The 15350-nt window shown below is 41.2% G+C and overlaps 1 long non-coding RNA gene across 2 annotated transcripts; it reads left to right on the forward strand.

The window, feature by feature from the left end:
* The first annotated feature begins 543 nt into the window (after nt 1–543).
* On the forward strand, nt 544–6647 carry LOC110802306 (uncharacterized). Of its 2 annotated transcripts, XR_002537117.2 has the most exons (4): nt 544–986; nt 3350–3425; nt 5104–5355; nt 6278–6647. It is a non-coding gene; the product is annotated as an uncharacterized lncRNA (long non-coding RNA). The 2 variants fall into 2 exon arrangements; XR_002537116.2 differs by having other exon boundaries at nt 550–3425.
* The last annotated feature ends 8703 nt before the right edge of the window (nt 6648–15350 follow it).

The raw sequence follows: 15350 nt of genomic DNA on the forward strand, positions 1-15350 counted from the left end.
CAACCAGTACCAGCAAAAGTAGGCGCATCCCGGGGAACCATACCCCCGTCTGGCGCGTTTATTGCAGCCGCTTCATCATCCGAAGCGTCCTCCTCAGCAGTTCGAACTACCGACGATTCGGCGAGCTTCCTCCGAGTGTGACGAGGCATACTAAATCAAGTGGAGTACAAGATGTCAAAATTCTAAACTGGGAGGCTATCCTATACTAGCCTAAAAAAAGTCAAAAAGAAATTATTTTGCGACAAATTCCTAGTGGACCTCTAGTTCAAGGTACAAGTTCAACACCAACGCCTAGGCTACCCACGCCAAAGCAGGTATCACTACTACAAAAATGGGATAATGAACCATTACTAGGGCACCGCATGAGTCACTTATTAGGTTTATTAGATAAAGGAACCAACTATCTTAGAAATGCGGTTTCTTAGGAAAAATATAAGAAACTTCATATCTAAAATATGTGATTTCTTAGATAATATTATATTTAGAAAGAATCAAAGGAACCGGAGATCTTTCTAGACCAGTTTCTTACTCACATACTACACATTATATAGAATTTTCATTTTCTAAGTTTTTTTTTTGTTCTACAACAAAATGGGATGTGAATTTTTTTTTTCCTTTTGGATTCCCGCTTTCAATCATTTAAGGAAATTAAGAAAAACCATCTTCCTAAACCCAAGATCTCTCAAAAAAAATCCCTAGCTCACCAAGAACCCAGAAAACCTCCCACTATCTCTCAAAAAAAACCCAACTCACCAAGAACCCAGAAAACCTAACTTCAATTCACAGAGCTCAAACACCGCTTCTCCATCGCTAATTCTTCTGCGTCGTCAATTTCTTCTCCATCTCTAATTTCTTCTACTTTTGTAGTTGATTGGAACTTCCGCCGCTAACGCAACCACCATCTCCACCACCACGTACAACCACCGTCTCCCCTACCATGTACAACCACCGTTCTGTCGCCAGTTCTTCAGCTCTTGTGATTTTAGGTAATTGTTCTTCACCTCTTCTTACCCTTTTCCCCTTTTTATAATTTTACAATTTTCTATCCCGACATTATAAATTATAACTTAGTTTATAATTGTCATAAGGAGCCTGTTTTATCAGTTTAGCAAATTTTCCTGTAAGATCGACAAACTTATTTTCAATGAATAATTTGTGTTTGATTGATAATTTGGTTGATATTTCATCTGGGGTCATATTGTTATTTGCAACTAATCGAATGATGGTAGTACAATATTTTGTTGCAATTAATTGAATTATTGAGTAGAGAATTTAAATACGAAGTATAAAATTAAATCTTGAAGCCTTGGTCCATACTTCATAATCAATAAAAAACGAATTGTGGTGTTTCTTGTGTGTGAGGTTGGCTGGTTTCTTGGTTACCTAGAAAGGTGGGAACTTCTTCAGTAATATATAAACAGACCCAAAATAAATAAGAACATTTTTCTGTCAAACAACAACCTTTTTTTATCTACACCAAACTACCTTAGCAATTAGCATCCCGCCCTAAGCGGGGTATATGGTATGATTTCAGGTGATTTTGAATTTTCTAATGTGCACTGTGAGTCTGTGACACAGTCTTAAGCTCTAAACTCATAGTTTCTGAAATCTCCACAAGAGAAAATGTTTATACAAGAGCAATGGTAGTTAATTTAGTAGGGAAAATTTAGTGGGAACAACTGACCAGTTGAATTTGCAATGGCTGATAAGATGATAAGGGAATGAGGGTAACTGAAAGCATAATTGAGAATAAATAAATCATAAGGTTGACTAAGTTGTGTTGGTTTCAGTCAGTCTGCTCTTGTTGGTTGTTAACCTTAGGTGACTAGGTGGCTGTTGAAAGCTTTGCCACCTAGCAGCAAAGTCATGCTTAAGAATCTGCAGAATATAAACTAATTAGCTTCCATAAAACAGAAAGTACAAATGGGAGGAACCATTCAATCGTCATCCTAGATAATTTCCAATAAAATGAACCCCCACTCATATATTAAAATCCCTTTCCAGCAACAGAACGTAACTGACAAACAAAAGATAGTGAAGGGATTTACGAACTAAACCACAAGACTAAGGGGTTACAGAAAAAAGTCCTGTTAAAAGTGATCACCCTAAACATGACAAGAATATTATTAAAGAGAAATTCTTTAAGAAACCACCACCCAAATATCTATTCTTATGTATGTTGTTAGTCAGAACAACAACTATAATTTTTTTTTAAAGTAGCATGTAACAATTCTCAAAACTCGTCTGCAGAACATACTTACATTGCAGGTTATACAATTGTCTCCACACAGTATAATGTTAACTTTGAAATATTGAACGAAGTAATCAGAACCATGAAAGGAATTCAAAATCACAAAGGAAACTCCTAGCCATCAAAAGTCACTCTTCACTTTATTCCATGTGGACAATAGTTACCCAGGGCATGAGACTGAAAACCATTAACAATCTTTAACATAGAATCAATCATATCTGAACCAGTATGACGTTTAAATTGTTGACATATAACCTTTCCTGCCTAAAAGAAGCCCTGTCTCTTGAAAGCTTTCATGTTAAAAAAATAAATGAATTCTAATCAGTGATTATTAAGTCAAAAAGCACCAAGAACAAAGACAATAACTAGAAGCTTAGAAAGCTACCAATGAAATAAGTGGATAATTAAAAAATAAAACAGCTGAATATAGCAAATAAATGTGTCATCAACACCTGACCAATAACATCAGAGATATAATTTTTCTTTCCGTCCCGCTGTTCAACAGGCAATGCATTCCATCGGTATTTAATTACACCTTCCAAAACCTGGAAGAATACAGATAGGACAAGATTCTTAGATTTAAGAATATAAATCCAGACATCATATACCAAAACAAGGGTTTAACAGAAAAAAAAATTATAACAGAGTTACAGCTTATCAAGTTAAGTTAAGAAGAAAATTTATAGTTTGTATGATGTGAAGACCTGCAGAACCACCTGAACTCAGTGCAATAAAAATGACGTTAACAATGACGTTATAATTTTCAACATGAACACAATATCTTCTGTTGAGCGCAATCCTAACACCACATTGCACTTCTGTTGAAACAGTCGGGCAAAAAAAATCATAGGTAATCACCCACTGTTGTGTTGAGGTTAGAATATTGCGTATAGTCAGACCTCAAAATATTCCGCGTAATCAGACCTCAGAATACTGCATATTATCAGACCTCGTACTAGGGGGACATGTTGTCATGTATTGTTGTTGGCCTTCAGACCCTTAATAATCAATGAGAAGGTATGCACTCAGTTTCATTCTCTAAAATCTTCACTACAGTAGATAATATAAGCCTTCTTGTTGCATCTGTGTACGGATCAGTCGTTTTTGCTCGAGGGATGCGGCGGCCATGGCAGTAGTATGAAACTACGCCTCACTTGAACTCAAACCTTTCATCGTAAGTTGAATTTCACTTTTCTTTCCTTAGAGAATTGTAAAATTTTCTTTTTCGAATCATTATATAATTGTTTTCTGTGGCTTCTCGACATTCTTTGTTTTTATGGTTGAACTAGTTAAATCTGATAGAAAAGATAATCTGCTACAATTTCTTTTTGAAATTCTATATAGTTTGCTAGTTTGAGTATGATAATATTGGAAACTATTATGTCCATTTGTAACAAAAATTGCAAAATACGTTGAAGTGATGTTTGAATGGAATTGCATAAACTATTAATTGTTTGCCAAAAATCGCACTATTACAATATTCAATGTGGTTTTAAATTTTATACAGGAGAGACTACTGGACTAGGCTTAATTTGACGGTAATTGCTCTCTGTCAATTCAGTTGAGTTTTTGTTCTAATGAGTTTCCTAGTGTTTCTTGAATCAAGTAGTTGAAAATTCAAAAGGATTTGGAATTATAAATTTGAAATATCTCAAATATGTTCAAAGTTGTTGTCCTGACCAAGCATATGCCTATTATCTACATTTATGTGCTTTGTCCTAGCATATTAATAAGATTAATAAGCTGAAACCTGGAAAGAAGTCTTTCCTATTTGGATGTGTGTGTATGTTGGGGAGGGGGGAGGGGGGGGGGGGGGGGGGGTTGAATGGGTGAGTGAGTGTGACACCTCTGAAGCTAAGATGTTGTTTATAACTTATAAGTAGTCACTTCAAGTACCACTATGATAATATCACAGATCAGTGTTAGGGAACAACAAAATGGCCTTCATGTCTTAATTTGACAAAGCAGACAACTTTCAGTGTCAATTGTTTATTTATTTGCTGAAAATTAGGTAAATACATATGGCCTACAAATACAATGTTTGGTAATGCAGCAATAGTCAATGAAGTTGATTATACAAGTTTGGCTTCTGAAACTTTTTAACAAAGCCATTGCATATTCACACACATCGAAACACATGTAAATCAATTGATATCAGAGAGGGGAGTTGTTAGATGATTGAAATGATAAAGATTAACAGAAGCGTAAATACTGGATATGGCTTCTAGAAATCATGCATTTCTAAATGAAAATTTTCAACCTTATAAGAAAAAGTAAGCTTAAATAATTACAAAGAAGAATTAGATAGTTTTACTATACAAGAATATTAAAGTTTCTCATAGTCTCAATCCTAGCAGTGTAGTTACTTCCGTGTCGGTGCGCTAGAGTGGAGTTCTTTTGTGTTTTCTTTTCTGTTGTCTACTAGTTTGTTTGAATTTTCATCTTGTTTGACGAGTTTAATATGAGGTCTTTTTTATGACTTTTTTGACACAATTGCATCCATCATTAATATAATGCATTTTTTAAGACTCCTGCTTAAGTGCTTAGTAATCTTTTAAATGATTTTAGGTTAATTTTTGTTTTCCCCCTTCTTTTTGGTAGAGTTATGCGAATCATAATTAGTAGTTCAGATGTTAACGAGGAATGCGAAGAAATCATGATTACCAATATCAGGAAAAAGATTATTTCTAAATTATTGATAATTTTGAATTAATTGGAGTTCGTTAATCCAGAACATACAATTCTCCTATTAATCCGAATTAGAGCTGGGACATGGACCCTTTTGTTTGATTTGGATGTAAATATTTGGTGTGTTTTGGGCTGATGGACTCCTCTGTTTGGTTGATATGCAGGAAGAGAGTTCTGTGAGCAAATTTGGTATGAAATTGTTGATTGATTATCTCCGAGATGACTTGTGAGAGTCTAAACCCACCTGAGGGTGATAAAGAACCATTTTAGGAGGTTGATCCGACTGGCTGGTTTGGCCGATATCCTGACCTTCTTGGAGCTAGAGCTGTGAAGACTGCAGATCTGTTCTCACTCCCACACGTAATAGAAAACACTGCAGATTTGTTCTCACTCCCAGCACCCCGGCCACTAGAAAGGTAACATGAGAAAAACTCATCTTGATAAACTTACAACACCACTTTTTACAGAACTTCCATTCCTGAAACTCTCTGGTAATAACTTTCTTCTATCTGATTGGATACTAGAAAAGTAGACAGTAATGCTTCACATCATATTTGCTTCATGACTTCATAGTCTCAGAACGTCATAGAGAAATGAGACTGTGGTAATGGTGTAGTAATGTGCTAAAAAAACTAGCAATATCAGAATTACACCTGCAAATTACGGATCAACAACAACAAGAAGCTATTCTCCTCTACCCTTTAACCTCTCCCTCCCCATCTTAAATCTCTCAGGACATTCTATCTTCTGCCTCTACTTCTCCCCCTCCCCTAATCCTGTTGTCAAAGCTACTTTGTGTAATCTCTGACAAAGTTACAAGTTGACCTTAGCAAAGGCTAGATTAGTTTCATCTAAGGCAGCCTATGCAATCAATCAAACAAACCTGTTTTCTTAAAAAGAATTAGGCACCAGGTGCAAGCAAAGAAATCACCTGCCTTGTTACTAGCATACTTTATAAAATCAAAACAAATCTGATTAGTTTGATGCAAGCAAAGATTATCATGGCCAATCTGTTTTCTTAAAAAGAATTAGTCTGGTGCAAGCAAAGAAATCACCTGCCTTGTTACTAGCATACTTTATAAAATCATGGCCAATCTGATTTGATCTGGTGCAGATTGAACTTGATTAGTTTATATCACATGTACTTTGTATCACCTGGTGCAAGCAAAAAACTTAATTAGTCTAGGCACCAGGTGCAAGCAAAGAAATTCTGTCAAGGATGCTTAATAAAATCATAATACTTTGACCTTGACAGAATTTACTTCACATGTACTTGATTAGTTTATATATTTTAACATATACCTATTCTAATCGTTTTTATGTCTTGTATATATGTAGTACTTTCCTCAAGTTCCTGCCACTTATTCTCAAGCGATGATTGACGAAACACGGGATACTTTGGTTACATACTTTTTCAAGCAAAGATTGATGAAGATGAAGAAAATGATATGCTCGACGTTGATCATGAATGACCTTTTTAGCTAGTACATATTGAAACTTTCTAACAAATGTTTTGGGAATCTCGTAGCAAGTTAATACATTTGAAGTACTTTTTTAGATTTGAACTTGTGATTAGAGTTTGGAGAATGTTATATTACATTAGTTTTATTTACTCTATTGCTTTGGAGAACAAGAAGTTGGTATATTGGTCGGTTTGGAGAATTTTTATGCATATAATATAGAGTTGATGGATTATTAATTACCATAACATTGAACCAATTAATTTAGATTATTGGTTGGAATCTAACAGGTATGTACCATGTAATTTGAAAATATATATTGTATGTCAATAATTTATTAGTGCACGTCTTAATAAAAAAAGAATTAAAAAAAATCAAAAAACCAGATATTTAATAAATCTGGTTTCTTAGACCTTACACAAAAACAGCTCAAAGGAACCGCAATTTGTAACAAAGTGGTTTCCTAGTACAGTCAAAGGAACCGCACTTTGTAACAAAGTGGTTTCCTAGTACTGTCAAAGTAACCGCATACTTCCTTATTTCTGTCTCTTATTCTTTGTATTTAAATTCACAGAACAAGATCTAAGAAACTAGTTTTTTGACAAAATCAGTTTCTTAGAGATAACAAAGAAACCAGGCAAAAAGTCCGGTCTCTTATGCTAAGAGACCTACTACCTGGGCACCGTATAAAGTGAGGTTTCTTTGCCTTATTTTGCACGGTTTCTTAGGCTATTTTTGTAGTAGTGTATACAAGTTAAAACACCAACGCCTAGGCTACCCATGCCAAAGCAGGTATACAAGTTCTACATCAACGCCTAGGCTATCCAAGCCGAAGCCGATACAAAAATATACATTCAAGAAAACTTTCAAAAAATTTCAAGTCTACAAGTTCCAACAGTTCAAGTTCAAATGGCTATCAAACAGTCTTCTACAAGATTCAAGAAACTTAAACATACAAGCATCATTTCAAAATACGAGAAAATCAAAACTACATGCAATCCTAGAGTTATTTCATAAGCAAAACATGAAATACTTACATGGACAAGGCAAGAGCAAGACCAAGGGAAGACAATTCGACCTTTGAGAGAGAAAGAAAACAAGAAAGCAAGAAATGCTCCTCAAAATGGCACGGCAAGGGGCGCTTATATAGCGCAGCCCCGCGCCGTACGCCGCCCCAGCGCCCAGCGCTGCCCGCTGCATGCGCGAATCTTCAGCGCGCGGTTTCCCGTGCTGATTGCACGTCCTTTGCTGATACGGTCTTCCGCACCAAGCATCAAACGTCGCATCGGACCATCCATCGAAAATACGGGTATACACCTGTATCTCCAAATACAAACAGATGAATTTTTCAAGAATACAAAGTCCAAAAAATACAACGATTCAGGCGTTCAACTCCCCACGGACCCAAGCTCCGGGAAAGTCAGTCGAAATTTCAAAGTTCTAAGGGCTAGTAAAAAGCTCTTATCCCCAGCAAAGCACATCCCCAACGGATTAACTCCGAGTATTCAAAATTTCAAGAGTCAAAAATTCAAGATTCAAAATTTTCGATGCCAAGCTCCGTCCTGAACTGAAGGCGGAAAAGTACAAGTACAAACCGGAGTCATCACCACCCCACCGAGGTAGACTCTATCCTTTTTTCTAACGCCTGTTTTATGCAGGTACCGGCGTACAAAGAGTGGTCTCGATTGCAGAACATCTTGATCATTCTCCGTCCCTTTCGAAATACTTTGACTTGCGCTTTCCTAACCGAACGCTCAGTCAAAGTGGGGGCTTCTGTAGACACCTAATTTGTGTCTCCCCTTTGGGATGATGATGATACCATTATCCTTACTAGGTGATTGGAATAACTCCAGGCGGAAATCCCAATTGCTAAGAATACTTTCAAAATTCAAGATCCAAAATCCAACCCCTGAGACCGTTCCCCTTTCGGTTCTCGGTACAAAATACAACTTTCCAAATCCAATTTCAAAATCCAAGTACAATATCATCTAGTAGACCATCACATTGGTTTTACTAAGCCTTTTCCACTCAAAATCATATAAGGCAAGTAAAATTCGGGCGCCGACCCACAAAACCGAGCATGCCGTGCCCCGTCCCGTAAAACCAGAATTCAAAACCCGAGAAAGGATTGTTTTTAGACGCTAAATGATGCCTTAACCTCCAAGCAAATACAAAACGCCAAACCTAGTACTATTCGTACAACAGGTACAACACAACAAGACGAAACAAGGACGGAGCCCGCGTCCTTTCTTTGGCGGCATTCAAGCCACGTCAGCAGCGCACTGCGCTGGCGTGTGCTGGCGCCTTGCACCCATTCCTCCTATAAATACCCCTCATTTTCAGAATAATGAGAGGGGGAGAACAACAATACAACGTCGTAATTCTGACATTACTCCTCAAAATACAACTCAAAAACTCCTCAAAAACACATACAAATTCCTAAATACTAAGCAATTGGGAGATCTTGCCTAAACCTTAATAGGTAAATCCGAATCCCATTCTAATCAATTATGTTGCTTTGATTTCAAAATGATTAGCAAGTTGGTGTTTTTTATCATTAAAAACACCACTTGCAACAATCATACATGTTTTCCGAAAATACAAACTTTTTCAAAATACAAAATGCAAACTTTCAAGATTCAAGGATGTCCAAAGTTGTTTACAATCACCTCTTTGGACTAGAATCATCTTCAAGCATGGGGTAATTGTTAGGGAGGAAAATATCCTCTTGGTGACGTGGACAGACGTGGCAAGCATTGTATACGTGGCTGCCAGCAAGTCGTATGGTAGCACCGTTCTCAATTAACGGTTGGGTTCAACGGCAACCGTTATAAACCATTGATGGAGCCGGCCTTCATTACGTATTTATTGTTCAATTATGTGCAATTAAGCACGAACGTTACACTCTTATTGTAAAGGCCTATAAAATGGCTTAACTTTGTCAGTTTACATATACGAATTCTAAGCAATAAAAATACTATCATTCCATGTTATTAAAACTTGCTCTCGTTACTCTCAATTATCTAGCTCGATCGATTGTTAGCACCATCATCAAGGAAAGTTCGTCTCTAAGTAGAATTTGCCCAAAACAATTTGGCGCCCACCGTGGGGCTGACAATCAAAAACAGCTTGATAATATCATTCCAATCACCATGGCCGGAAATGCTAGCTCATCCGACGATATCACTCGTCGCTTCGAAGCCATGGAGCAGCGCATCAACATTCTCCAAAAGGAAAACGAAGCGCTGCACTCCCAAGTCAGGTCGACCGCCTCTATCGCTACCGGATCCAGGTTCCAGTACCGACGAGACACCTCTGGGTTAAACCGCCGCTTGGATCTTGACGCCGCTCCAGATCATCCCCCCCATATACCCTTTGGCGAGCCTGGGGGTCCAGTTCTTGAGCATATCCGCGAGTTCGACCCGCTACCAAATCAGCCCCGCTCTAATCCGAGTTGGCTTCCCCCGCCTCCAACTCAACCATCTTCTGCAGGTACATCGGCGACCGCCGTCACCACGACAGCTGCCCGGGTCGCCCCATCTCAGGTCGGCATGACAACATCCACCATGGTGTCGGCTCCCGCCTCTGTTCTGGCATCTCGTCCGTTACCACCCCCAATGTAAACATGTCGATGCCCCTGCCCGTTGCAATCCCAGCACCAGGATCAGCACCGGTGACTCAAATGCCATGGGATCAACTCTTCTCTCAGCAAGTCGTCCAACCCGTCGTCAACCTAGTAACTTCGGCGCCAGGAGCACCCCCCCAGTTGATGGCGGTCCCCTTAGCCAGTCAGGCGCCGCAAGCAGCGTTCCCCAATACCCTAATGCGCCCGGACTCTTCTCGAAACTATTCTCCATTCACTCCTCTTAACAGGTCAGTCGTTCCAGTTAGTCACGGTTTCGTAACTCCTTTCCCTTATGTTGCAGGTACCCATGCTACCCAAGGAACGCCCCCTTACATGCAACAAGTGGTACCGCAGTTCACACCTCACCAACCTCACGGTGTATACCCACAAAACACCTATTATCAACACCTCCAAGCTAGCCTCCCCGAAACATTCAGCCCCCTCGTCCCGGTGCTCAACAACATCTGAGAAAACACCAACCACCAACTCCAACAAATCATGACTATGATAAACAAAATCCCAGGAGTACCAACACCAATCAAAGAAGCCAGCCTAGATAGCTATGCCGACTCACCATATGTCGACCCCATTGATGCAATCGACATCCCGAAACGATTCAGCCCACCCAATATGCCCATATATGACGGGACGACCGATCCAAAGGAGCATATCTTGACCTACAAGCAGCGAATGATGACCATCCCAGTTCCCAATCACATGAGGGAAGCTAGCGTTTGCAAAGGGTTCGGTTCGACACTGATTGGACCCGCCTTGAAGTGGTTAACCAGCCTGCCAAATGGATGCATCACCTCTTTTGCTCATCTCGACAACATGTTTAATCAGCAGTTCGCTAGCAGCAGGTGCCTAGAGAAGCAGACAAGCGACCTATACCATGTGATCCAACGCCTTGACGAATCCTTGAAGGATTACATAGCTCGGTTCATCAGGGAGAAGGTAACTGTACCTGAATGTGATGTCCCGACACCAATCGAAGGGTTCAGGCAAGGATTGTACGGCTAAACCGACCCCTGGAGGGATCTGATTAAATACCCCTGCAAGACGTTCGAAGATGCTCAAGCCAAAGCAATGGCCCAAGTTAGGTTGGAAGAAACTCTCTATTCCCGGAAAGGGGGTAATGACTACTCAAAGACGGAAAGGCGATTGCCCTACCCCAAGAGAAGCGATGATCGTCTTGCCCCTTATTCCCGACCTCAACACGTAGCAGTGGTGGAAGATGACGACGACTCCGACTGGAAGAACAGCCCGGATCTGCCTCCGAAAATTAACGAATATTCTTTTTGTGTTGACACTGTAGGCATGATGAACCACCTCTCGAAGATGAGGAAAGCAGTGCAGTGGCCACCAAAGTCGAGCAAACCCGAGTCGAAGAAGGATCCCTCAAAATGGTGTGATTTCCATGCCGACATCGATCACACCACCAACGACTGCGTTGCGTTGAGAAGAGAAGTAGCCTACCTGTTAAACAATGGATACCTCAAGGACGTCATGTCAGACAAAGCCCGTGGCGTCGTCAACAAAGACAACTCTAACTCTCCATCTCGACCTCCTCCACCTCCCCCTCATACTAAAACTGCGAATTTTATTGCTGGAGGTTCTGACATTTATGGTTTGACTTATTCTGCAGCGAAGAGGCACGCCCGAGAAAATGAGGTAGACAGACCGGCCCGAGCCGTAACCGTAAAATATCTAACCCATATATCTTTTGATGAATCTGACGCAGGAGACATCTCAGACAAACATCACGACGGCTTGGTGATATCCATTCTTGTTGGAAACTGCATGGTCAAACGAGTTCTAGTCGACAACGGCAGCTCAACTAATGTGATGATGCTCGATGCCCTCAAGGAGATGGGGCTCAACCCAGATACGGATGTCGTCAAAAAGTCAATCGTGTTAATAGGGTTCAGCGGCGAGGCAAAGACCACCTTCGGAGAAGTCACCCTACCTGTTTACGCTCAAGGAATCAATCAACAGGTAAAGTTTTGTGTTATTTATTGCCCTTCATCTTACAACATTATCTTGGGCAGGCCCTGGATCCACGACATGAAGGCCATCCCTTCAACATACCACCAAACCATCAAGTTCCCAACTCGATGGGGGGTTCAGGAAATCAAAGGAGATCAGCAAGAGTCCAAAGAATGTTACAAGGCAGTTCTAAAACCCTCAGCCACCAATAAGTCCTCATTATAGCAACTACAGCCCGGTTCCGACCCAGGAAGCTACAGGGAGCCCAAATCCGAACAGCTCGACGAGATCATCTTGGATCATGCGAAGCCAGAACAAGTCGTTTTCATTGGATGCGATGTGCCCGACGACATCAGGTCGGAACTTATCACATTTCTCAAATCCAACGCAGATTTCTTCGCATGGTCCCATGAAGATATGCCAGGCATCAGCCCAGACGTCATTACTCATAAACTTAGTGTCGATCCACATCACAAGCCCGTCAAGCAGAAACGGCGGAAGTTCGCTCCAGAACGCAACCAAATTATCAACGACGAGGTTCAACAACTATTAGATACGGGAAAGATCAGAGAAGTCAAATATCCAGATTGGTTGGCCAATGTCGTCGTAGTCAGGAAGAAGAACGGGAAATGGCGTGTTTGCATAGACTTCACAGACATCAACAAGGCGTGCCCCAAAGACTCTTTTCCTTTACCTCACATTGATGCCATGGTTGATGCTACTGCTGGGCATGAAATGCTCACATTCATGGATGCATTAAATGGGTACAACCAGATTTTGATGCACCCGGAAGACCAGGAAAAAAACGCCTTCATCACGGAACGGGGAACTTATTGTTACAAAGTAATGCCATTCAGTTTAAGAAATGCAGGTGCCACCTATCAACGCCTAGTCAACAAAATGTTCAGAAAACAGCTAGGCGACACAATGGAAGTCTACATCGACAACATGTTGGTGAAATCTAAGAAAGCCTTGGATCACATCCCGCATCTTCAGCAAGCCTTCGACGTACTACGAGAATACAGCATGAAGCTCAACCCCACCAAGTTCTCATTCGGAGTCTCCTCCGGGAAGTTCTTGGGTTATATGGTTACTCAAAGAGGCATCGAAGCTAGTCCTGATCAGATTCGTGCAATCATCAATCTACAATCCCCTCGAACTCAAAAAGACGTACAGAAGTTAGCAGGCAGAGTGGCCGCCCTCAACCGCTTCATCTCCAGGTCGTCCGACAAATGCAAATTGTTCTACGACATCCTTAGGAAGAATGAGAAGTTCAGTTGGACCGATCGAAACGAAGCCGCATTACAACAACTCAAGCAGTACCTATCGAACCCTCCGCTACTGTCCAAACCAAAAGACAACGGAGAATTACAGATATACCTTGCAGTTACGGAGTCGACCATCAGTGCAGTGCTAGTACGAGAAGAAGACGGGAAACAACTACCTGTTTATTACGTCAGTAAGTCTTTACTTAGCGCCGAAATAAGGTACTCTCATCTTGAAAAACTTGTCCTTGCACTAGTTGTGGCTTCTGTTAAATTACGGCCTTATTTTGAATGTCATCCTATCACTGTTAGAACTAACTATCCCATGAAGTCAATCACGAGGAAGCCCGAGTTTTCTGGAAGGATGTCCAAATGGGCAATACAATTAGGTTGTTATGATATCAGGTACGAACCTCGTACAGCCATCAAGTCGCAAGCTCTAGCTGATTTTGTGGCTGACTTCAGCCCAAGCCTCCAACAGGAAGTCGATCAAGAAGTCAACATATTGACCGACGGTGGATCCTCATCAACATGGACTCTAAACACTAACGGCTCCTCCAACATACGGGGGACAGGCCTCGACATCGTGCTAAAGTCGCCACAAGGGGACACCATAGTACAGTCTGTCTGTTGCGAGTTCAAAGCCACCAAAAACGAAGCGGAATACGAAGCCTTGATCCTGGGATTATTATTAGCACTCGACATGAATATCCACCGACTTGAGGTACGTTGTGATTCGTTATTGATTATCAGTCAGATTAACGGTTCGTTTGCAGCAAAGGACTCAAAGATGCAGGCTTACTTGGAAGTAGCAAAAAGGCTCGTGAACAAGTTTGACTCATGCACCTTACAACAAATACCAAGAGATCAGAACACCCAGGCTGACGCCTTAGCCAACCTCGGCTCAAATATCAATCCTAAACTCACTTCCATCCCCGTAGTCCACCTAATGTATCCAGCCATCACCAAAGATAACTTACCCATCACTGAACAATCTCAACCTACTCAAACGCCTTGATGGCGCGACCCCTACATACACTGGCTCAAACACAACACCGTCCACCTGGAGTCAGCCACGAAAAATCCTTCCGCATGAAAGCCTCCAGATTCATCCTAATCCATGGAGTATTGTTCAGAAAATCAGTTGCAGGACCATACCTGAGATGCCTAGATCATGACGAGATCGAGTCGACACTGCGCAACATACATGATGGAGAATGTGGAAACCACGCCGGAGGAAGAAGCTTAGCCCATAAAACTCTTACCATGGGATATTTTTGGCCCACCATGAAGAAAGACGCAATCGCCTTTGCAAAGAAATGCGACTCTTGCCAGCGGTTCGCATCTATCTCTCACCAGCCTTGTGAAGTACTTCATGAAGTGGGGGATGGACATAGTGGGACCCTTACCATAAGCATCAGGGCAGCGTGTCTTCATGTTGGCAATGACCGATTACTTCTCCAAATGGATCGAAGCAGAAGCATTTAAACGTGTTCGAGATACTGAGGTCATCTCGTTCATCAAGCGAAATGTCCTCAGTCGGTTCGGTATCCTTTCCGAGATCGTCTGCGACAATGGTTCTCAGTTTATCAGCAACAAAACCAAGGAATTCTGTAGTAGGTACAACATCACCTTGCATACCTCAACACCAAGATATCCTCAGGCAAACGGCCAAGCCGAGTCAAGCAATAAAATCATCATCAACAACCTCAAGAAGCGCCTCGACGACGCCAAAGGAAGATGGGCAGACGAATTACCTATGATCCTTTGGGCCGACAGGACAACACCCAAGATGGCGACCAATCACACTCCTTTCTCCTTAGTCTTCGGCTGTGAGGCAGTCATCCCTCCCGAAGTTGAACTCCCCACAACAAGGAGCAGTTTCATTGCTCCAGGAAAGAACCACTCAGTCTTGGCCTACGACATCGATACTGTCGACGAACTCAAGGAAGCAGCATTGGTCAGAATGGCGTCCTACCAACAAGCAGTTGCAAACAGCTAAAACAAGAATGTGAGGGTTCAAGTATTTCAGCAAGGAGATTGGGTTCCGCGCAAAGTCTTTCCAAACAAGAAAG

This window comes from Spinacia oleracea, chromosome 4 (assembly GCF_020520425.1).
Source record: "Spinacia oleracea cultivar Varoflay chromosome 4, BTI_SOV_V1, whole genome shotgun sequence".
NCBI lineage: Eukaryota > Viridiplantae > Streptophyta > Magnoliopsida > Caryophyllales > Amaranthaceae > Spinacia > Spinacia oleracea.